General features: G+C 31.2%; 1 protein-coding gene across 5 annotated transcripts in view; it reads left to right on the top strand.

Annotated features, from left to right (window-relative positions):
• Positions 1 to 9,778, top strand: part of LOC136032062 (uncharacterized) — a 53,029-nt gene extending 43,251 nt beyond the window's left edge. Inside the window, exons 2-4 of one of the 5 annotated variants that reach the window (XR_010618635.1) lie at positions 990 to 1,168; positions 7,133 to 7,709; positions 9,538 to 9,778. The gene's annotated coding sequence lies outside the window, so the exon portion shown is untranslated. Of the gene's footprint in view, positions 1 to 989; positions 1,169 to 7,094; positions 7,710 to 9,537 lie in introns of all 5 variants that reach the window. The other 4 variants (XR_010618633.1, XR_010618636.1, XR_010618634.1 and 1 more) reach the window with 4 other exon arrangements.
• Positions 9,779 to 22,428: the final 12,650 nt, after the last annotated feature.

Raw genomic sequence — 22,428 nt, forward strand, 5'->3', positions numbered from 1 at the left:
TTATGATCTTGATGATAACGCTCTGAAGTCTATATCGAATATAGTGCGAAATCGGAAGCTTCGAAGGCGGTATATTTGCATGAATACTAATTTGACACATATTGGGAGGCCTAATGGACCACTTATTTTCTTTTTTTTCTATTAGTTAGCCTCATGTATGATTTGTTTGATCGAATAATGAATCTATGGGCAATAACGTGAAAAATCACCAGATTTAGAAAAAACCTAGAAATTCCTTAAAAATCCAGAAGACTTTAAAAATCCAAAAATCCCCAAATGAAAAAGCCTTCCCTTAACAGACCTCAAAAATCCCTATTATAGGGGTAAAATCCCTAGAATGGAAACACTGGACAAAATGCTATCAATCTCAAGAAAGACACTATATTGAGTTTCGATGCTTCAAACCTTGAAGTTATCTATGCTTTGAAATAGATTGCGCTGCTGCATCTACTGTTGGGACCATTACATAATGTTCTAATTTGCATCAAAACGAAAAAATATAATGCAATATGTTGGCTACAATATTTTTCACCTCAACTAATGAGATTTCAATATATTATTCTTATTTATGATAGATGTGTTATTCTACATAAGTTATAAGTCTTGCTCTAATACTCCTCCCAACGGCTTATTCCTTCGTATACGCTATAAAATTATGGAAAACCCCAAAATAACTCGGGGTCTTACTAGTCAAGTAAACTTTTTCTGTGTGTGTTTTACCTGGTATGTAATTACTAAATAAATGGGGCTCGGAAAACGGAATTTGAAGTTGGCCGCTCTTCAAATCAGGATTTGAAATTACAAATTATTGACTTTCCCCTCTATGCATAGCATGTTCAAATGTGCAAGTTTAAATTCTATCATGCAATTCAGTTTTTTTCCGAAACAAAAAACCTTGAAAAAAAATTCGTTCCCTCTTTTGAGAGGGTGATTATTTGACAATATGCGTAAACTGTTAAAAATTTGTTTCATATTAATCATCATTTTAGGTCAAATGCTTGTCAATTGGCTGTTGAGTGAATTAGACGAAGTAAATTATCAAAGACATTCCCTTGTGCAGCTAGAAGTTCGACAGCCCATTATTAATTTCTACACTATGCTTTTGCTTGCTGGGGTTATAAGACCTGTTGAGGATGGTAACATCAACGGGGTGGATATGGACTTCGAGGTATGGAGCTTACTGGTTTCTCACGACAAAGTTGGAGCCAAATTTTTCCAAATCCAGTGAAAATGGCAGTAAAAAAAGAAAAATGAGCCATAAAGTACCATAAAGGCAAGGATATACTAAAGAAAACTGACCTATTTTTCTGGATGCTTGAATTATACATGCTTATCTTAGTTATTACCAGATTTTTAGTTGAAAATAAGTTTCAGCTAGGAGGAGGGGGGGGGTAAACTGGGATCCGGATGAGGCAGTTGCTTCCCGCCCCTGGCCCATAGCAAATTACGCCCCTGTTAAACATGTAATATCTTTTGAAACATTATGTTGCATGCTTATTGATTCTAAACTCCAGTTAGTTTTACCAGTAAATTACGGAATAAGTGTAGTGGGACAAGTAGCTAACGCGGTTAAGTCATCAGGTTATCAGTGTCATCTGGTATTGGATGACACCTGACATTTTTTCAAGCTTTGGAATAACACCATAAAGGCAAGGATATACTAAATAAAACTGACTGTTTCTCTGGATGCATGAAGTATACAGGTTTATCTTAGTTATTGCAAGATTATTAGTAGAAAATAAATTTTAGCTTGGAGGAGGGGGCAAACTAGGGCTGGAGGAGGCAGTTGCCCCCCTCTCCTAGCCCATAGTAAATTATGCCCCTGTTAAACATGAAATATCTTTTGAAATATTATTCAGAGAATTTTCACTATCACACGAAATTTTGACTTAATAAATTACTTACTTGGAACTGACTTTTCTTCCTCGATATTGACTCAAAAGAAAATCTGTGAAAGAGAAATATCAAATTTTAATCGCGAACTAAAGCACTAATGTTTATTTCTTTAAATAATTAAAAAATTACTTACTTAGAATCAGATTTTCTTCCTTAATGCTGACTTAAAAGAGAACCTGAAAAAGAGAAATAGCAAATACTAGTCATAAGCTAAAGCACAATTGTTTTTTCTTTAAATAATTGTAAAAATTGTAAAAAAAAAAGTGAAAAAGAGAAATATTGAATATTAAACCTAAGCTAAACGGAAAGGTTTTTTTTATAATCTCACCGCGTTGCTACCGCCTCATTTTGCTCTATTTAAAGTCTTAGCATTTTATTGAAAACATTATGGTTTAAGAAGGCTGGAAATGGTGGTTTAAGAAGGTTTCTATATACAGCGCTTTATTGACGATTATCCAGCATTATGGAACTATCCCAGCTCTGGTTATTATCAAAAGTAACTTTCTTTGAAACTGAGAATGGTGAAGTCTTTCCTATTTGGAAAACACTTGTTAAGTTTTTTTTGTGAAATCCGTCTTATTTTAGTTCAAAGAAATGTTGCAAGTTAAGGCTTGAGATTTAGCTTAAAATGACTTAGTTTGCTAAAATTCAGAATAATTATTTCATTCTGCTAAATTTTTAACAGTAAAGTTTTGAATAAGTGCAAAGAGGACCTTCGGATGAAAATTTCCAAACTTCAAGATTTGAGCCAAGGTTTAAAAAAAGGATATTACTGTAGGTCAACGGTCTGACGTCCAGTCCGACATATTTAAATCTTAAATTATTTGCTCTCTTTTGTGACATAAGAAGATTTAAACCTAAGCATAAAAAAATATGTTTACTAAGTAGCAGTTGCTGAAAGGTAGTTTGTACTCACCACGTTACATCCAGACTTGCCTATTGCATTTCTCTGTAGAAGGAGGGATAATATGTTAAAATACTAATGGGGATTGGGTTAAGATTTTAGGCATCTGTAAAGGGGTATAAAACATGATGCTGTACGTATGAAGAAAGCATGAACTACTTTAAATTTCATAGATTAGATAGATTTTTTTTATTCTTAAGTTGTTTGTTATCATTTGTGAAATAGATGGTCAGGTCGTATGCTCTCGAAACAAAAATATGTATTCTATTATTTTTCTCTTATATTCTCTTATTTATTAATAAAAAAAAATGTAGATGTCAGACAAAACTGAAACGGAATATGAACGCAATTTTTAACAGCATTTTAAGTAGAAGGCAAAACAGCCCCTATTGGAGAGGATGTTTTATACATTTAAGCTGCCTAGTAATATGTCCGAAACGGAACGCTACAAGTAAATTCTATCGCTCGTGAAATGCAAATCTTCAAATCTATGCTTCAAATCTTGAAAAAAATAAGAAAGGTTGTTTTTCTTTAAATAATTTATAACTTACCTACTTGAATTTGAAGTTTGTCCCTCCATGGTGACTCAAATGGGAACCTGATAAAGAGAAAGATCAATTATTCGTAGGAAGCTACAGTACAGTTGTTTTTTCTTTAATTAATTTATAAATTACTTACTTGAATTTGCAGTTTGTTCCTCCATCTTGACTCAAAAGGGAACCTGAAAAAAAGAAAACTTAATTATTGCTAGTAAGCTACAGCACAGTTGTTTTTTCGTTAAATAATTTTTAAATTACTTAATTGAATTTGAAGTTTGTTCCTCCATCCCGACTCAAAAGGGAACCTGAAAAAGAGAAAAATCAATTATTACTAGTAAGCTACAGCACACTTTTTTTTTTTTGTTAAATAATTTGTAAATTACTTACTTGAATTTGAAGTTGGAACCTGAAAAAGAGAAAAATTAATTATTGCTAGTAAGCTACAGCACATTTGTTTTTTCGTTAAATAATTTACAGATTACTACTCGTAATCTAAACCAAAGTTTTTTTTCTTTAAATTATTTATAAATTACTTACATGAAATTGAAGTTTCCTCCTCCATCTTTACTTGAAAGGGAATCTGAAAAAGAGAAAAATCAATTATTAGTCGTAAGCTAAAGCCAGGTATTTTTTCTTTAAGTAATATATGAATTTTTGCTTAAAATTGAAGTCTTTTTTCTATGTTGACTCAAAAGAAAACCTGAAAAAGAGGAATAACAAATATCAGTCCTAGGCCAGAGCACAATTGTTTGTTCTATTGATGATTTATAAATCACTTACTTGAAACTGAATTGTCTTCCTCCATATTGGTTCAAAAGAAAACCAGCCAAAAAGGTATATAGAATATTAGTCATGTATTAAAGCATGATTAGTTTTTATATAATAAACAATTAACATCTTATTTTTAGCCTTTATTTTTACCGCTAGTAAATATGACGATATTGTTTTAATTGTATCTAACTATTACCTCTTTCTTCAGTGAACTTTGAACAACTAAGATGACCTACACACTCTATCTATATATATATACCTTTCTTTGTTTATGACGTCACCTTCTTTTACGAATACAAAATGATAAATGTACATGACGTCATACATTTTTGTTGAAAGTGTTAATGTAATTACCTCGTGATACCTTCTTTTTTAATGTGACGTCACCCATAGTTCTTACAAAAAATTATAAGCTTGCGTGCTCAGAACTTCTCCATGTTGGCTCAACTGAGAATATTATAATAAGGAATATCAAATATTCGTCTTAAAGTAAAGCAAAATTGTTTTTTTTTTTTTTTTATAAATCAATAGTTTCCTTTTGAATTCGTTTGACTTCGTTTTTTCCCTTCAGGACCCACAAAGCCTAGAAGTTGCAAAAATCTTGATGCCAATAGATTATGGCACTGCAGTAAAAAAGGTAAATGGGAGAAAAGGCATTATAGTGGTTACACAGGAAACTTTTTTTTTATCAAATTTGCTTTAGGCCACTTCATAGGTGGTTTTGGGTCGGAGGAGTAATTTGCCCTTGGCATAGAAACTCTAGAGGTTCAAAATTCCAAAAGAGTAATCTAACGTTTATAAATATTCTGTTATTTCAAAATTTTTGGGTTGGGTTTGATCTTTTGTTGTAACGTCTTTTATTTGTCTCTCTCCATTGTCTAATTGTATTAAATTCGGTTCATTTTAGATTTTTTACATTGTCGAATAACATTTATTATATGGATTTTCCCCCTACATATTAGTTTTAATATTTCTCTTTAGAATTCATTTGAAAAGTTTTTTAAATAGACAAATAAAAGTCATCATTTTTCAAAAATAACAAAATGCATATAAAGTAATTTACTTTTTTTGTCCCCCCCCCCCCCGTTGGTAATTGGACCAGATAAAGTCATAGGCTATACTATAAGCAAAATGTATGCTATTCTTTTCTAACTTGGCTTTATTTGGCATTAATAACCAACTGGTGACAGGAAACTAGGTCTAGAATCTGTAGCCTAAACCATGCAATGGGAAATATGACTTTTTTTTTCTTTCTTATCAAGTATTTGTCTTAGGTGAGTAAAACTTGGTGGAATGGATCAAGAACCTAATACTATGCCCTGAGTGGTCTTTTTAAGTATCTATCTAAATGGCGTGGGTCGAGTATTCTGTCTATACATAATATACACTACGAAGTCAATGAAATAAAGATATGGGGGAAAGCGGCTCCAGGTCGCGAAGTACATGTAACATAATAGATAAAAATGTTACAGGTTATTTAAAGCTGATTCATGCAAGAAATTTCCATAAATATGTTTAGAGGGCCGAATTTTGGCTCCCTGGCCAATTTCAGCTTCAAATAACAATTGTTTGACTACCATTTCAGAAGAAAAGAGCATTATCAAACTTTATTGATTAGGGTTTTCAAAGACAGTGTTTAATTTTCATCAAAGATAGTATTTAAGGATTTCTGAGGTTTTTTATTATAAATATGAGCGTAATATTACAACATAGACAGTCTCTGGTTTGTTTCTTCTTTTCCCCCTTTTTCAGGATCAAGCCTTGACTATTTTAATTCCGTTTTTATGCAATAATTTTTTCTTTTTACCCTTGCTTGATTCTACTTTTAAGTTTGTTTTTGTTCTCCATGGTCTTTTATTTTTGGTTTTTCTTTTTTTAGCAGTTTTTGCATTCTCGTTTTTTTTTTGTTTTTTTTTTCAATCTTCGTGCTGCGTCAAAGAGGGATTAGCAAAGGTCTTTGGCAAGGTATCAACACTTGTTTTACTGAGGGAAAGTTTTCGATACCTTACCAAGTGTCGAAAATCTTGTAAAAACTTGTTTTGAAAGTATCTATGATTTTGATGCCGCGTATTTCCTCTCTATGGTGCAGTTGATTAAAAATAAGATTCAGATTCGAGCGTGCGTTTTCTAAGTCGATTTTTTTCAAAGTTTTTACCTACCTAGATCGTTTTTATCGTTTTGACTCAGACTCGAGGATGGATTTTCAAAGTCAAATTTTTTCAAAGTTCGTGACCTATCTAGATTGTTTTCTGCTTCAGAAACAGACCATTGTCTTATTAAACGAATAATAATCACTGGTGAAGCTCGTTTCCTTGGTATAGAAATCATTAATGTAATTATCTGCCGCAATGTGTAGCATTTAATGTGAAGCAATTAAGAATCAAAGACTTACTTTCTAGCTATCAAATGGGAAAAGATAGAAAGGGGGATGGTGGGGCAAACGAATTTTACCAAGGCTATTGGGGATCTGAATTGTTGTTATACACACGAAAAATGTAGTATGTCAATTCTCAGTTAAAAAAAAGGAGGGTTAGTTTTTCAGAAAAAAATATAGATATATAGATAGGTGGTTTGTCCTGAATGTGACACAGAGCCCTAGAAGTATTCGTAAAATTTCCAAAAAAAAACACTAGATTATTTTTGTTGATATTCTAGTAATGCTAAAGGTGTGTTTTGGGCCCGTTAAGTGTGGCTTTAAGTTCCACCTACGAAGCATCCACTGACGAAACATTTTTGAAAAACTGTCATATTAAGGGCTAGATGTATTTGCTGGGTTTCGATGGTAGAGACTATAAAAAAATCTTATTGTGAGATATGAAGGGGCGATGACACCCCCTCCCACGCTTACCTGTATGCGTAATTTTTAGATATAACAGCTATGACGTGTTGAACATTGAATGAAGATACTTGTTTTAATTCTTTGCTAAATGAAATAGTTCGTTAAGACTAATTTCCTAATATTTATCTTTTCTTATTGTTACAAGTCGAGTTTCGAAGGCTGATAGCGACGATTTTGTTACAGCACCTCTGTCTCCGTCTGAAAGACCGAACCCATTGTTGTCTAAGGTGAAGAGAGATTATAAGTTGGTTCGTGTTGGGGTTGTCAAGTCGTAGGACCTTTTGCTGGCACTGCTGGTGGATTAAGTTAAATAAGTTATTTATTTTATTGTTACAAGTCGAGTTTCGAAGGCTGGTCGCGAAGATTTTGTTACAGCACCTCTGTCTCCGTCTGAAAGACCGAACCCATTATTGACTAAGGTGAAGAGAGATTATAAGTTGGTTCGTGTTGGGGTTGTCAAGTCGTAGGACCTTTTGCTGGCAATGCTGGTGGATTGAGTTAAATAAGTTATTTATTTTATTGTTACAAGTCGAGTTTCGAAGGCTGGTCGCGAAGATTTTGTTACAGCACCTCTGTCTCCGTCTGAAAGACCGAACCCATTATTGACTAAGGTGAAGAGAGATTATAAGTTGGTTCGTGTTGGGGTTGTCAAGTCGTAGGACCTTTTGCTGGCAATGCTGATGGATTAAGTTAAATCAGATCTGAAGATACTCAACAGTTGCCTGAATAGCAAATGCACGAAGATATGACTTTATTAAATGTATGTATCTTCGAATTTATAATCCTAGCTTTATTCAGTCTGTCAACAACAAGAACAACTGGTTAAACAGAGTATCAAACAAGGAAGACAAATTAATGAACAAAAGTTTATTTCAATGTTTAAGATCTTTGTAATTACTAAGTTTATTTTAATAAACTTATTTATTTTAGTAAACTTCTAATAATATAGTTTTTGATGGCGATTGTCCTGATTTGACAAAAAAAGTAGAAGATAAAATATTACGCTCTTTTTTAGTATTTTATATTATTTTGACGGTTCAATAACTAAAGTTTGCTTTAAAAATCAAGTTGATTTTAATGAACTTATAATTTGTAATTAACTGAATAAAAAATGATTAATGTGTAGGTGGCTGTAAGATCTGACGAAAAAAAGTTGAAAATAAAAATGGAATCTTAAGCTTAGAGCCGAATAACATGGGTAGCTTACAATAGTGGAAACTGGCGTGAGTGTGGACAAAAAATTACCGACGCCCTCCAACTTTAGACGTTTCTTGTCATTTACTCAGCGTAACAATAAGGCAAAATTAGTTTAAATAGTATTTTTGAGAAAATTAGTGTATTATGTGATCTCAATTGAAATTTAAAAACGAAGAAATACAGAAACAATTCATATTTTATAGCCGAATAACATGGGTAGCTTACAATAGTGGAAACTGGCGTGAGTGTGGACAAAAAATTACCGACGCCCTCCAACTTTAGACGTTTCTTGTCATTTATTCAGCGTAACAATAAGGCAAAATCTCAATTGATATTGGGAAGCGAAGAAATATAGAAAAAATGCATATTTTATTCTTGCCAATATTAATTGGTTATCACGGTACCTTAGCTTTTACCTCAGAGTAATGTATTTGGTGATTTAACATGGTAAGCGAAAAAAAGTAGGGTAGGTTATTGCCGTAAATAGTAACATTAGCCAAATGCCGGTTTAAAATAAGAATTAACTAAAATATTGTAGCACAATTAGCTTATTTTCCTTGAAAAAATTAACAAAATTCCATGTAATGAGTATATTTGCCTGATAATAATTGGAGGTCAAATTTAGATATTTTGTTTTGACACGAAATGGTTTTGAAAGCCGAGTCACCGACGATGATGTCTGATGAAATCTGCCTCTGGATCGACTTCTATCATTCTGGCAAACAGTTTTGCTCTATCAATGAAATTGTTTATTTTTTCCTCCAAAATTCTTTCGAAATGTTTCGTCATAACCGCAAGCATCTCAATTACGTCGATGATCTTGATACCCAATTATTCAAATTTTTCTGTTGCTACCCTGATCTTGTACATGTTTTTTTTTTTTAATAAAGATTTGGCAAACGATAAATTAGAAGCTTGGAGTCCTTTTCAGAAGGCCGCTAGCTTGTGCCTTCGACTTCGCATCGGTGTTCCCTATCCGTTTTGTTTCCTAAAGGGCTGAAACTATTGCTTAGTAATTTCTGCTTGCATGGTTTCAGCCCTAACAGTTTACCGAGTCCATGATGAGTTTTGGAGATTAAGGCTGTTTTCAATCTAAGAGTTTTCCTTTAAGGGTGGCAAAATGCTTTGTTGACGAAGAGATGAACACGTATATTTCGTCAAGGATATTGAAAAGAGCAAGCATCAAAAGGGCATATGGCGATCTAGAAGTTCAGATATATCCTGCTTTGCTTCGTTAAGTTGACCAGACATCGCACTTGCATAGTCATAAAAACGGGAAATCTATTATATCCGGTGGAATTGCTCTCCTTGACAGTGTTCCTGTTATACTTTTTGCCATACCTTCCCAGTTTTGTCATTAGCCTAACTAACATCTAATGGTCTCTTTCTAGGTGTCCCTTCCGAGCTGGTATTGCGGATTATGCCTGCAAGCTTACCAGAATGTGAAGCATCATTTATATTTTGGAAGCCTATGGTCGATGACATTTAGATAACTAATAAATTAGGAAAGTCGGCATAATTTTGGATCAGTCAAGTTTATGTCCTCACCACCTTTTCTGACCTGACTGTGTGAAATAGGTTTCTCAAGGGGCTGAAAAACAAAAGACATCCGAAGGACTTTGGAACTACTCTTTGGGTAAGTTTTTTATATCAGTATTGCAGACATTAATCGCGTGGTTGTATGAGATGATAGTATGAAGTTTGAATGTACTTTCAAGTGCTACAAATTTAGTAAGTTGTTAAGAATAGTTATTTTAGTGTTTGGTTGGAGATGATTGGAGTTGATCTGATTGTTTTGGAACGTGTTATTTTGAGCTCTTTTCTTGCTGGTCATTTGTTGTTTTTTTCATTTTAGAGCTTTTTGTGTAGAGAGATAAGGGGATTTTTTTATTTGGGAGGGGGAGCTTTTGCTCTGAGGATATATTTCAGGCTTTAGGTAATGCAAGTACTAAATACAAAACAGAGGTTTCGTATAGAGTCAAACTAAGATTTTTAATATCTGGTCAGCATAGGGCCCTATGGTGCAAAGTACATATTTCATAATTGATGGAAATTACATAGCTTTTTAAAGCTATTATTTTGTGCTCTTTTCTTGCTGGTCATTTGTTGTTGTTTTTTCATTTTAGAGCTTTTTTGCTTTTTTTGTGTAGAGAGATAAGGGGATTTTTTTTTATTTGGGAGGGGGAGCTTTTGCTCTGAGGATATATTTCAGGCTTTAGGTAATGCAAGTCAAACTAAGATTTTTAATATCTGGTCAGTATAGGGCCCTATGTTGCAAAGTACATATTTCATAATTGATGGAAATAACATAGCTTTTTAAAGCTGAGTCGTACAAATTGTTTTAACATATATATTTAGAAGGCCCAAATTTGGGTGTTGCCCTATACTAGCTTCAAATAGCCTCCCTTTCAGTTTCCAACTTTACCTTTACAAATACCGTGCTTATCATATAACTCGTGAGGTTTGGTTTGATTTATTAGATGCAATGCTATGCTGCAGTTACCTATGCTCAATAGTAACCGAAACTCTACAAAACGGAATTTTGATATCACTAGATACATCAAAAGGATCAGTTTTTATGCTGATTTTAGATATATAAGTTTAATCAAGTTTAGTTGTACTTATCAAAAGTTACAAGCCTGAGATATATGCCTTATTTCGAAAAAAGGGGAAGGCATAGAATTTTAACGAAAATCACCGTCAGATTCAGCGTATCAGATCCCTACCGTAGAGATTTTAAGTTCCTATCTGCACAAATGTGGAATTTTGTACTTTTTGTCAGAAAAAGAATCACGGATGCGTGTTTTTTTGTTTTTTTCCCCAGTATGATTCTGTCGACCCAGCGATCCTAGAATTTCGCAAGAGGTCTCATTCGAACGGAAATTGAATGTTCTAGTGCCCTTTTTAAGTGACCGAAAAATGGAGGGATGCTAGGCCACCGCCCACGCTAACTTTTTGCCAAAGTCACCGGATAAAATTTTTTAGGTAGCCATTTTGTTCAACATAGTCGAAATATCTAATAACTATGTCTTAAAGGACGACTTAATTCTCCACTAAGTATGAACTTTGCCCATTGTTTACACATAGCCTAGTATTGGTTATTGGGAAGTATACAGACGTTTTCTGGGGGAATTTCTTCTGGTGGGGCTGGATTGGGGGAGGGTTACTTGGGAGGATCTTTCCATAGGGGAAGAGAATTTCCATGAAGGAGGCGCTGGATTTCTGATCCATTATTTCAATAAACAGTAAGAAATTAAATAAAAACAAGTTTTTTTTCACCCGAAAGTAAGGATTATCATTAAAACTTAAAACGAACAGAAATTATTACGTATATTCGTCCTCTCGTCAATGCCTCGGTCTTGATGCAAAAGTATTTTTAGTAATTTCAAAAGAGCTATTTATTCTAATTAAACGGCCTTTGTGATTCAGGGGTCTTTCTTAAAGAATTGGAACAAAATTTGAACTTTAGCGTAAAGAGCGAGTTATTGATGAGGGGTGAACCTCCTCATATTGCTTATATGAGGAGTTTCCTCCCCTCGTCAGTACCTTGCTATTTACGCTAAAGTTAGAATTTTGTTAAATAATGGCCGATATAAGTATTAATTTCTGTGCGTTATTTTCCAGCCAATCTAAACATTCAATTTTACCTTAAGTAGCTTCATAACTATTATTTTTTTGTGACAATAAACCAAAGATATTGTATGTCTTCGGTTTGTGATTATTATTAGATAAAAAAAAAACAAGTTTTTGCCATAAAAATAGTTTCGACCTCTTTGGTCGTTTTTTTGGTAATCTTACCACGGAAAAATTTCTCATGAGGGAGGAAATTTTCGATGGAGGGGGAGTTGGATTTCCCGACATTATTTAAAAAAGATCAGCAATTAAATAAAAAAACAAGTTTTTTTCAACTGAAAGTAAGAAGCAACATTTAAACTTAAAACGAACAGAAAATATTACGTATGATATGAGTTGCCTCTCCTCAATAGCCCGCTCTTACGCTAAAGTTTCTTTTTCAACTTCTGAAAGAGGTTTTTATTCTCAACTGGAACAAAATCGAACTTAGGTTATTATTAGTTAAAAAAGTAAAATTAATTTTTACTTTTTGTAATTTTGTTTTAATTATTCATGTTCGGTAAGCCAAATTCAAAACCTGCATTACTTCCAAAAAGTTAAGAAATTAAATAAAAAATACAAGTTTTTTTTAAACTGAAAGTAAGGAGCGACATTAAAACTTAAAACGAACAGAAATTATTCAGTATATGAAAGGGGCTGTCCCCTCCTCAATGCCCCGCTCTTTACGCTAAAGTTTTTTATTGTTTTATAAAGTAGAGTTATGAAAAAGAGTTAAACCTTAGCGAAATTGCATTGGTATCAGCATTTTCTTTTCTTGTTGGAAGTATATATTTTTATTCTCGTTGATAAATACAGCCAGTATTATATATACAGACATACAGACATATGTAGACATAGAAAACAGGCAAGTGCTCAGAGTCTCAGCCCTCGTACAGATCAGAAGATCTGTACGATTTTCCAGTTTTTTAACTATTTCCCCTGCTGTCTTCCGATTTTTTTCAATTTAAACCTATATCTCTCCCTCCCCTCCTCTTCAAATGAACAAAGTCGATAAACCTGCCCTGTATATTAAAGTTAACTGAATCTGATAAAAATAAAATAAAATAAATTGTTTTATAATTTCAGAAATATATATTGAAGTTCGTTCCTCCATGTCGATTCAAAAGGGAACCTGTAAAAGAGAAAGATCAGTTATTCGTAGGAAGCTACAGCACAGTTGTTTTTTCGTTAAATAATTTATAAATTACTTACTTGAATTTGAAGTTTGTTCCTCCATCTCGACTCAAAAGGGATCCTGAAAAAGAGAAAAATTAATTATCGCTAGTAAACTACAACACAGTTGTTTTTTCGTTAAATAATTCGTAAATTACTTACTTGAATTTGAAGTTTGTTCCTCCATCTCGACTCAAAAGGGAACCTGAAAAAGGGAAAAATTAATTATTGCTAGTAAACTACAACACAGTTGTTTTTTCGTTAAATAACTTGTAAATTACTTACTTGAATTTGAAGTTTGTTCCTCCATCTCAACTCAAAAGGGATCCTGAAAAAGAGAAAAATTAATTATCGCTAGTAAACTACAACACAGTTGTTTTTTCGTTAAATAATTCGTAAATTACTTACTTGAATTTGAAGTTTGTTCCTCCATCTCGACTCAAAAGGGAACCTGAAAAAGGGAAAAATTAATTATTGCTAGTAAACTACAACACAGTTGTTTTTTCGTTAAATAATTTGTAAATTACTTACTTGAATTTGAAGTTTGTTCCTCCATCTCAACTCAAAAGGGATCCTGAAAAAGAGAAAAATTAATTATTGCTTGTAAACTACAACACAGTTGTTTTTTCGTTAAATAATTTGTAAATTACTTACTTGAATTTGAAGTTTGTTCCTCCATCTCAACTCAAAAGGGATCCTGAAAAAGAGAAAAATTAATTATTGCTTGTAAACTACAACACAGTTGTTTTTTCGTTAAATAATTCGTAAATTACTTACTTGAATTTGAAGTTTGTTCCTCCATCTCGACTCAAAAGGGAACCTGAAAAAGGGAAAAATTAATTATTGCTTGTAAACTACAACACAGTTGTTTTTTCGTTAAATAATTTGTAAATTACTTACTTGAATTTGAAGTTTGTTCCTCCATCTCAACTCAAAAGGGATCCTGAAAAAGAGAAAAATTAATTATTGCTTGTAAACTACAACACAGTTGTTTTTTCGTTAAATAATTTGTAAATTACTTACTTGAATTTGAAGTTTGTTCCTCCATCTCAACTCAAAAGGGATCCTGAAAAAGAGAAAAATTAATTATTGCTTGTAAACTACAACACAGTTGTTTTTTCGTTAAATAATTCGTAAATTACTTACTTGAATTTGAAGTTTGTTCCTCCATCTCGACTCAAAAGGGAACCTGAAAAAGGGAAAAATTAATTATTGCTTGTAAACTACAACACAGTTGTTTTTTCGTTAAATAATTTGTAAATTACTTACTTGAATTTGAAGTTTGTTCCTCCATCTCAACTCAAAAGGGATCCTGAAAAAGAGAAAAATTAATTATTGCTAGTAAACTACAACACAGTTGTTTTTTCGTTAAATAATTTGTAAATTACTTACTTGAATTTGAAGTTTGTTCCTCCATCTCAACTCAAAAGGGATCCTGAAAAAGAGAAAAATTAATTATTGCTTGTAAACTACAACACAGTTGTTTTTTCGTTAAATAATTTGTAAATTACTTACTTGAATTTGAAGTTTGTTCCTCCATCTCAACTCAAAAGGGATCCTGAAAAAGAGAAAAATTAATTATTGCTTGTAAACTACAACACAGTTGTTTTTTCGTTAAATAATTTGTAAATTACTTACTTGAATTTGAAGTTTGTTCCTCCATCTCGACTCAAAAGGGATCCTGAAAAAGAGAAAAATTAATTATTGCTTGTAAACTACAACACAGTTGTTTTTTCGTTAAATAATTTGTAAATTACTTACTTGAATTTGAAGTTTGTTCCTCCATCTCAACTCAAAAGGGATCCTGAAAAAGAGAAAAATTAATTATTGCTTGTAAACTACAACACAGTTGTTTTTCCGTTAAATAATTCGTAAATTACTTACTTGAATTTGAAGTTTGTTCCTCCATCTCGACTCAAAAGGGAACCTGAAAAAGGGAAAAATTAATTATTGCTAGTAAACTACAACACAGTTGTTTTTTCGTTAAATAATTTGTAAATTACTTACTTGAATTTGAAGTTTGTTCCTCCATCTCAACTCAAAAGGGATCCTGAAAAAGAGAAAAATTAATTATTGCTTGTAAACTACAACACAGTTGTTTTTTCGTTAAATAATTTGTAAATTACTTACTTGAATTTGAAGTTTGTTCCTCCATCTCAACTCAAAAGGGATCCTGAAAAAGAGAAAAATTAATTATTGCTTGTAAACTACAACACAGTTGTTTTTTCGTTAAATAATTTGTAAATTACTTACTTGAATTTGAAGTTTGTTCCTCCATCTCGACTCAAAAGGGATCCTGAAAAAGAGAAAAATTAATTATTGCTTGTAAACTACAACACAGTTGTTTTTTCGTTAAATAATTTGTAAATTACTTACTTGAATTTGAAGTTTGTTCCTCCATCTCAACTCAAAAGGGATCCTGAAAAAGAGAAAAATTAATTATTGCTTGTAAACTACAACACAGTTGTTTTTTCGTTAAATAATTTGTAAATTACTTACTTGAATTTGAAGTTTGTTCCTCCATCTCGACTCAAAAGGGATCCTGAAAAAGAGAAAAATTAATTATTGCTTGTAAACTACAACACAGTTGTTTTTTCGTTAAATAATTTGTAAATTACTTACTTGAATTTGAAGTTTGTTCCTCCATCTCAACTCAAAAGGGATCCTGAAAAAGAGAAAAATTAATTATTGCTTGTAAACTACAACACAGTTGTTTTTTCGTTAAATAATTCGTAAATTACTTACTTGAATTTGAAGTTTGTTCCTTCATCTCGACTCAAAAGGGAACCTGAAAAAGGGAAAAATTAATTATTGCTTGTAAACTACAACACAGTTGTTTTTTCGTTAAATAATTTGTAAATTACTTACTTGAATTTGAAGTTTGTTCCTCCATCTCAACTCAAAAGGGATCCTGAAAAAGAGAAAAATTAATTATTGCTAGTAAACTACAACACAGTTGTTTTTTCGTTAAATAATTTGTAAATTACTTACTTGAATTTGAAGTTTGTTCCTCCATCTCAACTCAAAAGGGATCCTGAAAAAGAGAAAAATTAATTATTGCTTGTAAACTACAACACAGTTGTTTTTTCGTTAAATAATTTGTAAATTACTTACTTGAATTTGAAGTTTGTTCCTCCATCTCAACTCAAAAGGGATACTGAAAAAGAGAAAAATTAATTATTGCTTGTAAACTACAACACAGTTGTTTTTTCGTTAAATAATTTGTAAATTACTTACTTGAATTTGAAGTTTGTTCCTCCATCTCGACTCAAAAGGGATCCTGAAAAAGAGAAAAATTAATTATTGCTTGTAAACTACAACACAGTTGTTTTTTCGTTAAATAATTTGTAAATTACTTACTTGAATTTGAAGTTTGTTCCTCCATCTCAACTCAAAAGGGATCCTGAAAAAGAGAAAAATTAATTATTGCTTGTAAACTACAACACAGTTGTTTTTTCGTTAAATAATTCGTAAATTACTTACTTGAATTTGAAGTTTGTTCCTCCATCTCGACTCAAAAGGGAACCTGAAAAAGGGAAAAATTAATTATTGCTAGTAAACTACAACACAGTTGTTTTTTCGTTAAATAATTTTTAAATTACTTACTTGAATATGAAGTTGGTTCCTCCATCTCGACTCAAAAGGGAACCTGAAAAAGAGAAAAATTAATTATTGCTAGTAAGCTAAAGCACAGTTGTTTTTTCGTTAAATAATTTTTAAATTACTTTCTTGAATTTGAAGTTTGTTCCTCCATCTCGACTCAAAAGGGAACCTGAAAAAGAGAAAAATTAATTATTGCTAGTAAGCTACAGCACAGTTGTTTTTTCGTTAAATAATTTTTAAATTACTTTCTTGAATTTGAAGTTTGTTCCTCCATCTCGACTCAAAAGGGATCCTGAAAAAGAGAAAAATTAATTATTGCTTGTAAACTACAACACAGTTGTTTTTTCGTTAAATAATTTGTAAATTACTTACTTGAATTTGAAGTTTGTTCCTCCATCTCAACTCAAAAGGGATCCTGAAAAAGAGAAAAATTAATTATTGCTTGTAAACTACAACACAGTTGTTTTTTCGTTAAATAATTCGTAAATTACTTACTTGAATTTGAAGTTTGTTCCTCCATCTCGACTCAAAAGGGAACCTGAAAAAGGGAAAAATTAATTATTGCTAGTAAACTACAACACAGTTGTTTTTTCGTTAAATAATTTGTAAATTACTTACTTGAATTTGAAGTTTGTTCCTCCATCTCAACTCAAAAGGGATCCTGAAAAAGAGAAAAATTAATTATTGCTTGTAAACTACAACACAGTTGTTTTGTCGTTAAATAATTTGTAAATTACTTACTTGAATTTGAAGTTTGTTCCTCCATCTCGACTCAAAAGGGATCCTGAAAAAGAGAAAAATTAATTATTGCTTGTAAACTACAACACAGTTGTTTTTTCGTTAAATAATTCGTAAATTACTTACTTGAATTTGAAGTTTGTTCCTCCATCTCGACTCAAAAGGGAACCTGAAAAAGGGAAAAATTAATTATTGCTAGTAAACTACAACACAGTTGTTTTTTCGTTAAATAATTTGTAAATTACTTACTTGAATTCGAAGTTTGTTCCTCCATCTCAACTCAAAAGGGATCCTGAAAAAGAGAAAAATTAATTATTGCTTGTAAACTACAACACAGTTGTTTTTTCGTTAAATAATTTGTAAATTACTTACTTGAATTTGAAGTTTGTTCCTCCATCTCGACTCAAAAGGGATCCTGAAAAAGAGAAAAATTAATTATTGCTAGTAAGCTATAGCACAGTTGTTTTTTCGTTAAATAATTTTTAAATTACTTTCTTGAATTTGAAGTTTGTTCCTCCATCTCGACTCAAAAGGGATCCTGAAAAAGAGAAAAATTAATTATTGCTTGTAAACTACAACACAGTTGTTTTTTCGTTAAATAATTTGTAAATTACTTACTTGAATTTGAAGTTTGTTCCTCCATCTCGACTCAAAAGGGATCCTGAAAAAGAGAAAAATTAATTATTGCTTGTAAACTACAACACAGTTGTTTTTTCGTTAAATAATTTGTAAATTACTTACTTGAATTTGAAGTTTGTTCCTCCATCTCAACTCAAAAGGGATCCTGAAAAAGAGAAAAATTAATTATTGCTTGTAAACTACAACACAGTTGTTTTTTCGTTAAATAATTTGTAAATTACTTACTTGAATTTGAAGTTTGTTCCTCCATCTCGACTCAAAAGGGATCCTGAAAAAGAGAAAAATTAATTATTGCTTGTAAACTACAACACAGTTGTTTTTTCGTTAAATAATTTGTAAATTACTTACTTGAATTTGAAGTTTGTTCCTCCATCTCAACTCAAAAGGGATCCTGAAAAAGAGAAAAATTAATTATTGCTTGTAAACTACAACACAGTTGTTTTTTCGTTAAATAATTCGTAAATTACTTACTTGAATTTGAAGTTTGTTCCTTCATCTCGACTCAAAAGGGAACCTGAAAAAGGGAAAAATTAATTATTGCTTGTAAACTACAACACAGTTGTTTTTTCGTTAAATAATTTGTAAATTACTTACTTGAATTTGAAGTTTGTTCCTCCATCTCAACTCAAAAGGGATCCTGAAAAAGAGAAAAATTAATTATTGCTAGTAAACTACAACACAGTTGTTTTTTCGTTAAATAATTTGTAAATTACTTACTTGAATTTGAAGTTTGTTCCTCCATCTCAACTCAAAAGGGATCCTGAAAAAGAGAAAAATTAATTATTGCTTGTAAACTACAACACAGTTGTTTTTTCGTTAAATAATTTGTAAATTACTTACTTGAATTTGAAGTTTGTTCCTCCATCTCAACTCAAAAGGGATCCTGAAAAAGAGAAAAATTAATTATTGCTTGTAAACTACAACACAGTTGTTTTTTCGTTAAATAATTTGTAAATTACTTACTTGAATTTGAAGTTTGTTCCTCCATCTCGACTCAAAAGGGATCCTGAAAAAGAGAAAAATTAATTATTGCTTGTAAACTACAACACAGTTGTTTTTTCGTTAAATAATTTGTAAATTACTTACTTGAATTTGAAGTTTGTTCCTCCATCTCAACTCAAAAGGGATCCTGAAAAAGAGAAAAATTAATTATTGCTTGTAAACTACAACACAGTTGTTTTTTCGTTAAATAATTCGTAAATTACTTACTTGAATTTGAAGTTTGTTCCTCCATCTCGACTCAAAAGGGAACCTGAAAAAGGGAAAAATTAATTATTGCTAGTAAACTACAACACAGTTGTTTTTTCGTTAAATAATTTTTAAATTACTTACTTGAATATGAAGTTGGTTCCTCCATCTCGACTCAAAAGGGAACCTGAAAAAGAGAAAAATTAATTATTGCTAGTAAGCTAAAGCACAGTTGTTTTTTCGTTAAATAATTTTTAAATTACTTTCTTGAATTTGAAGTTTGTTCCTCCATCTCGACTCAAAAGGGAACCTGAAAAAGAGAAAAATTAATTATTGCTAGTAAGCTAAAGCACAGTTGTTTTTTCGTTAAATAATTTTTAAATTACTTTCTTGAATTTGAAGTTTGTTCCTCCATCTCGACTCAAAAGGGATCCTGAAAAAGAGAAAAATTAATTATTGCTTGTAAACTACAACACAGTTGTTTTTTCGTTAAATAATTTGTAAATTACTTACTTGAATTTGAAGTTTGTTCCTCCATCTCAACTCAAAAGGGATCCTGAAAAAGAGAAAAATTAATTATTGCTTGTAAACTACAACACAGTTGTTTTTTCGTTAAATAATTCGTAAATTACTTACTTGAATTTGAAGTTTGTTCCTCCATCTCGACTCAAAAGGGAACCTGAAAAAGGGAAAAATTAATTATTGCTAGTAAACTACAACACAGTTGTTTTTTCGTTAAATAATTTGTAAATTACTTACTTGAATTTGAAGTTTGTTCCTCCATCTCAACTCAAAAGGGATCCTGAAAAAGAGAAAAATTAATTATTGCTTGTAAACTACAACACAGTTGTTTTGTCGTTAAATAATTTGTAAATTACTTACTTGAATTTGAAGTTTGTTCCTCCATCTCGACTCAAAAGGGATCCTGAAAAAGAGAAAAATTAATTATTGCTTGTAAACTACAACACAGTTGTTTTTTCGTTAAATAATTCGTAAATTACTTACTTGAATTTGAAGTTTGTTCCTCCATCTCGACTCAAAAGGGAACCTGAAAAAGGGAAAAATTAATTATTGCTAGTAAACTACAACACAGTTGTTTTTTCGTTAAATAATTTGTAAATTACTTACTTGAATTCGAAGTTTGTTCCTCCATCTCAACTCAAAAGGGATCCTGAAAAAGAGAAAAATTAATTATTGCTTGTAAACTACAACACAGTTGTTTTTTCGTTAAATAATTTGTAAATTACTTACTTGAATTTGAAGTTTGTTCCTCCATCTCGACTCAAAAGGGATCCTGAAAAAGAGAAAAATTAATTATTGCTTGTAAACTACAACACAGTTGTTTTTTCGTTAAATAATTCGTAAATTACTTACTTGAATTTGAAGTTTGTTCCTCCATCTCGACTCAAAAGGGAACCTGAAAAAGGGAAAAATTAATTATTGCTAGTAAACTACAACACAGTTGTTTTTTCGTTAAATAATTTGTAAATTACTTACTTGAATTTGAAGTTTGTTCCTCCATCTCAACTCAAAAGGGATCCTGAAAAAGAGAAAAATTAATTATTGCTTGTAAACTACAACACAGTTGTTTTTTCGTTAAATAATTCGTAAATTACTTACTTGAATTTGAAGTTTGTTCCTCCATCTCGACTCAAAAGGGAACCTGAAAAAGGGAAAAATTAATTATTGCTAGTAAACTACAACACAGTTGTTTTTTCGTTAAATAATTTGTAAATTACTTACTTGAATTTGAAGTTTGTTCCTCCATCTCAACTCAAAAGGGATCCTGAAAAAGAGAAAAATTAATTATTGCTTGTAAACTACAACACAGTTGTTTTTTCGTTAAATAATTTGTAAATTACTTACTTGAATTTGAAGTTTGTTCCTCCATCTCAACTCAAAAGGGATCCTGAAAAAGAGAAAAATTAATTATTGCTTGTAAACTACAACACAGTTGTTTTTTCGTTAAATAATTTGTAAATTACTTACTTGAATTTGAAGTTTGTTCCTCCATCTCGACTCAAAAGGGATCCTGAAAAAGAGAAAAATTAATTATTGCTTGTAAACTACAACACAGTTGTTTTTTCGTTAAATAATTTGTAAATTACTTACTTGAATTTGAAGTTTGTTCCTCCATCTCAACTCAAAAGGGATCCTGAAAAAGAGAAAAATTAATTATTGCTTGTAAACTACAACACAGTTGTTTTTTCGTTAAATAATTCGTAAATTACTTACTTGAATTTGAAGTTTGTTCCTCCATCTCGACTCAAAAGGGAACCTGAAAAAGAGAAAAATTAATTATTGCTAGTAAACTACAACACAGTTGGTTTTTCGTTAAATAATTTGTAAATTACTTACTTGAATTTGAAGTTTGTTCCTCCATCTCGATTCAAAAGGGATCCTGAAAAAGAGAAAAATTAATTATTGCTAGTAAACTACAACACAGTTGGTTTTTCGTTAAATAATTTGTAAATTACTTACTTGAATTTGAAGTTTGTTCCTCCATCTCGATTCAAAAGGGATCCTGAAAAAGAGAAAAATTAATTATTGCTTGTAAACTACAACACAGTTGTTTTTTCGTTAAATAATTTGTAAATTACTTACTTGAATTTGAAGTTTGTTCCTCCATCTCAACTCAAAAGGGATCCTGAAAAAGAGAAAAATTAATTATTGCTTGTAAACTACAACACAGTTGTTTTTTCGTTAAATAATTTGTAAATTACTTACTTGAATTTGAAGTTTGTTCCTCCATCTCGACTCAAAAGGGATCCTGAAAAAGAGAAAAATTAATTATTGCTTGTAAACTACAACACAGTTGTTTTTTCGTTAAATAATTTGTAAATTACTTACTTGAATTTGAAGTTTGTTCCTCCATCTCAACTCAAAAGGGATCCTGAAAAAGAGAAAAATTAATTATTGCTTGTAAACTACAACACAGTTGTTTTTTCGTTAAATAATTTGTAAATTACTTACTTGAATTTGAAGTTTGTTCCTCCATCTCGACTCAAAAGGGATCCTGAAAAAGAGGAAAAATTAATTATTGCTTGTAAACTACAACACAGTTGTTTTTTCGTTAAATAATTGTAAATTACTTACTTGAATTTGAAGTTTGTTCCTCCATCTCAACTCAAAAGGGATCCTGAAAAGAGAAAAATTAATTATTGCTTGTAAACTACAACACAGTTGTTTTTTCGTTAAATAATTTGTAAATTACTTACTTGAATTTGAAGTTTGTTCCTCCATCTCAACTCAAAAGGGATCCTGAAAAAGAGAAAAATTAATTATTGCTTGTAAACTACAACACAGTTGTTTTTTCGTTAAATAATTTG

This window comes from Artemia franciscana, chromosome 10, assembly GCF_032884065.1.
Source record: "Artemia franciscana chromosome 10, ASM3288406v1, whole genome shotgun sequence".
In the NCBI taxonomy this organism is placed as follows: Eukaryota; Metazoa; Arthropoda; class Branchiopoda; order Anostraca; family Artemiidae; genus Artemia; species Artemia franciscana.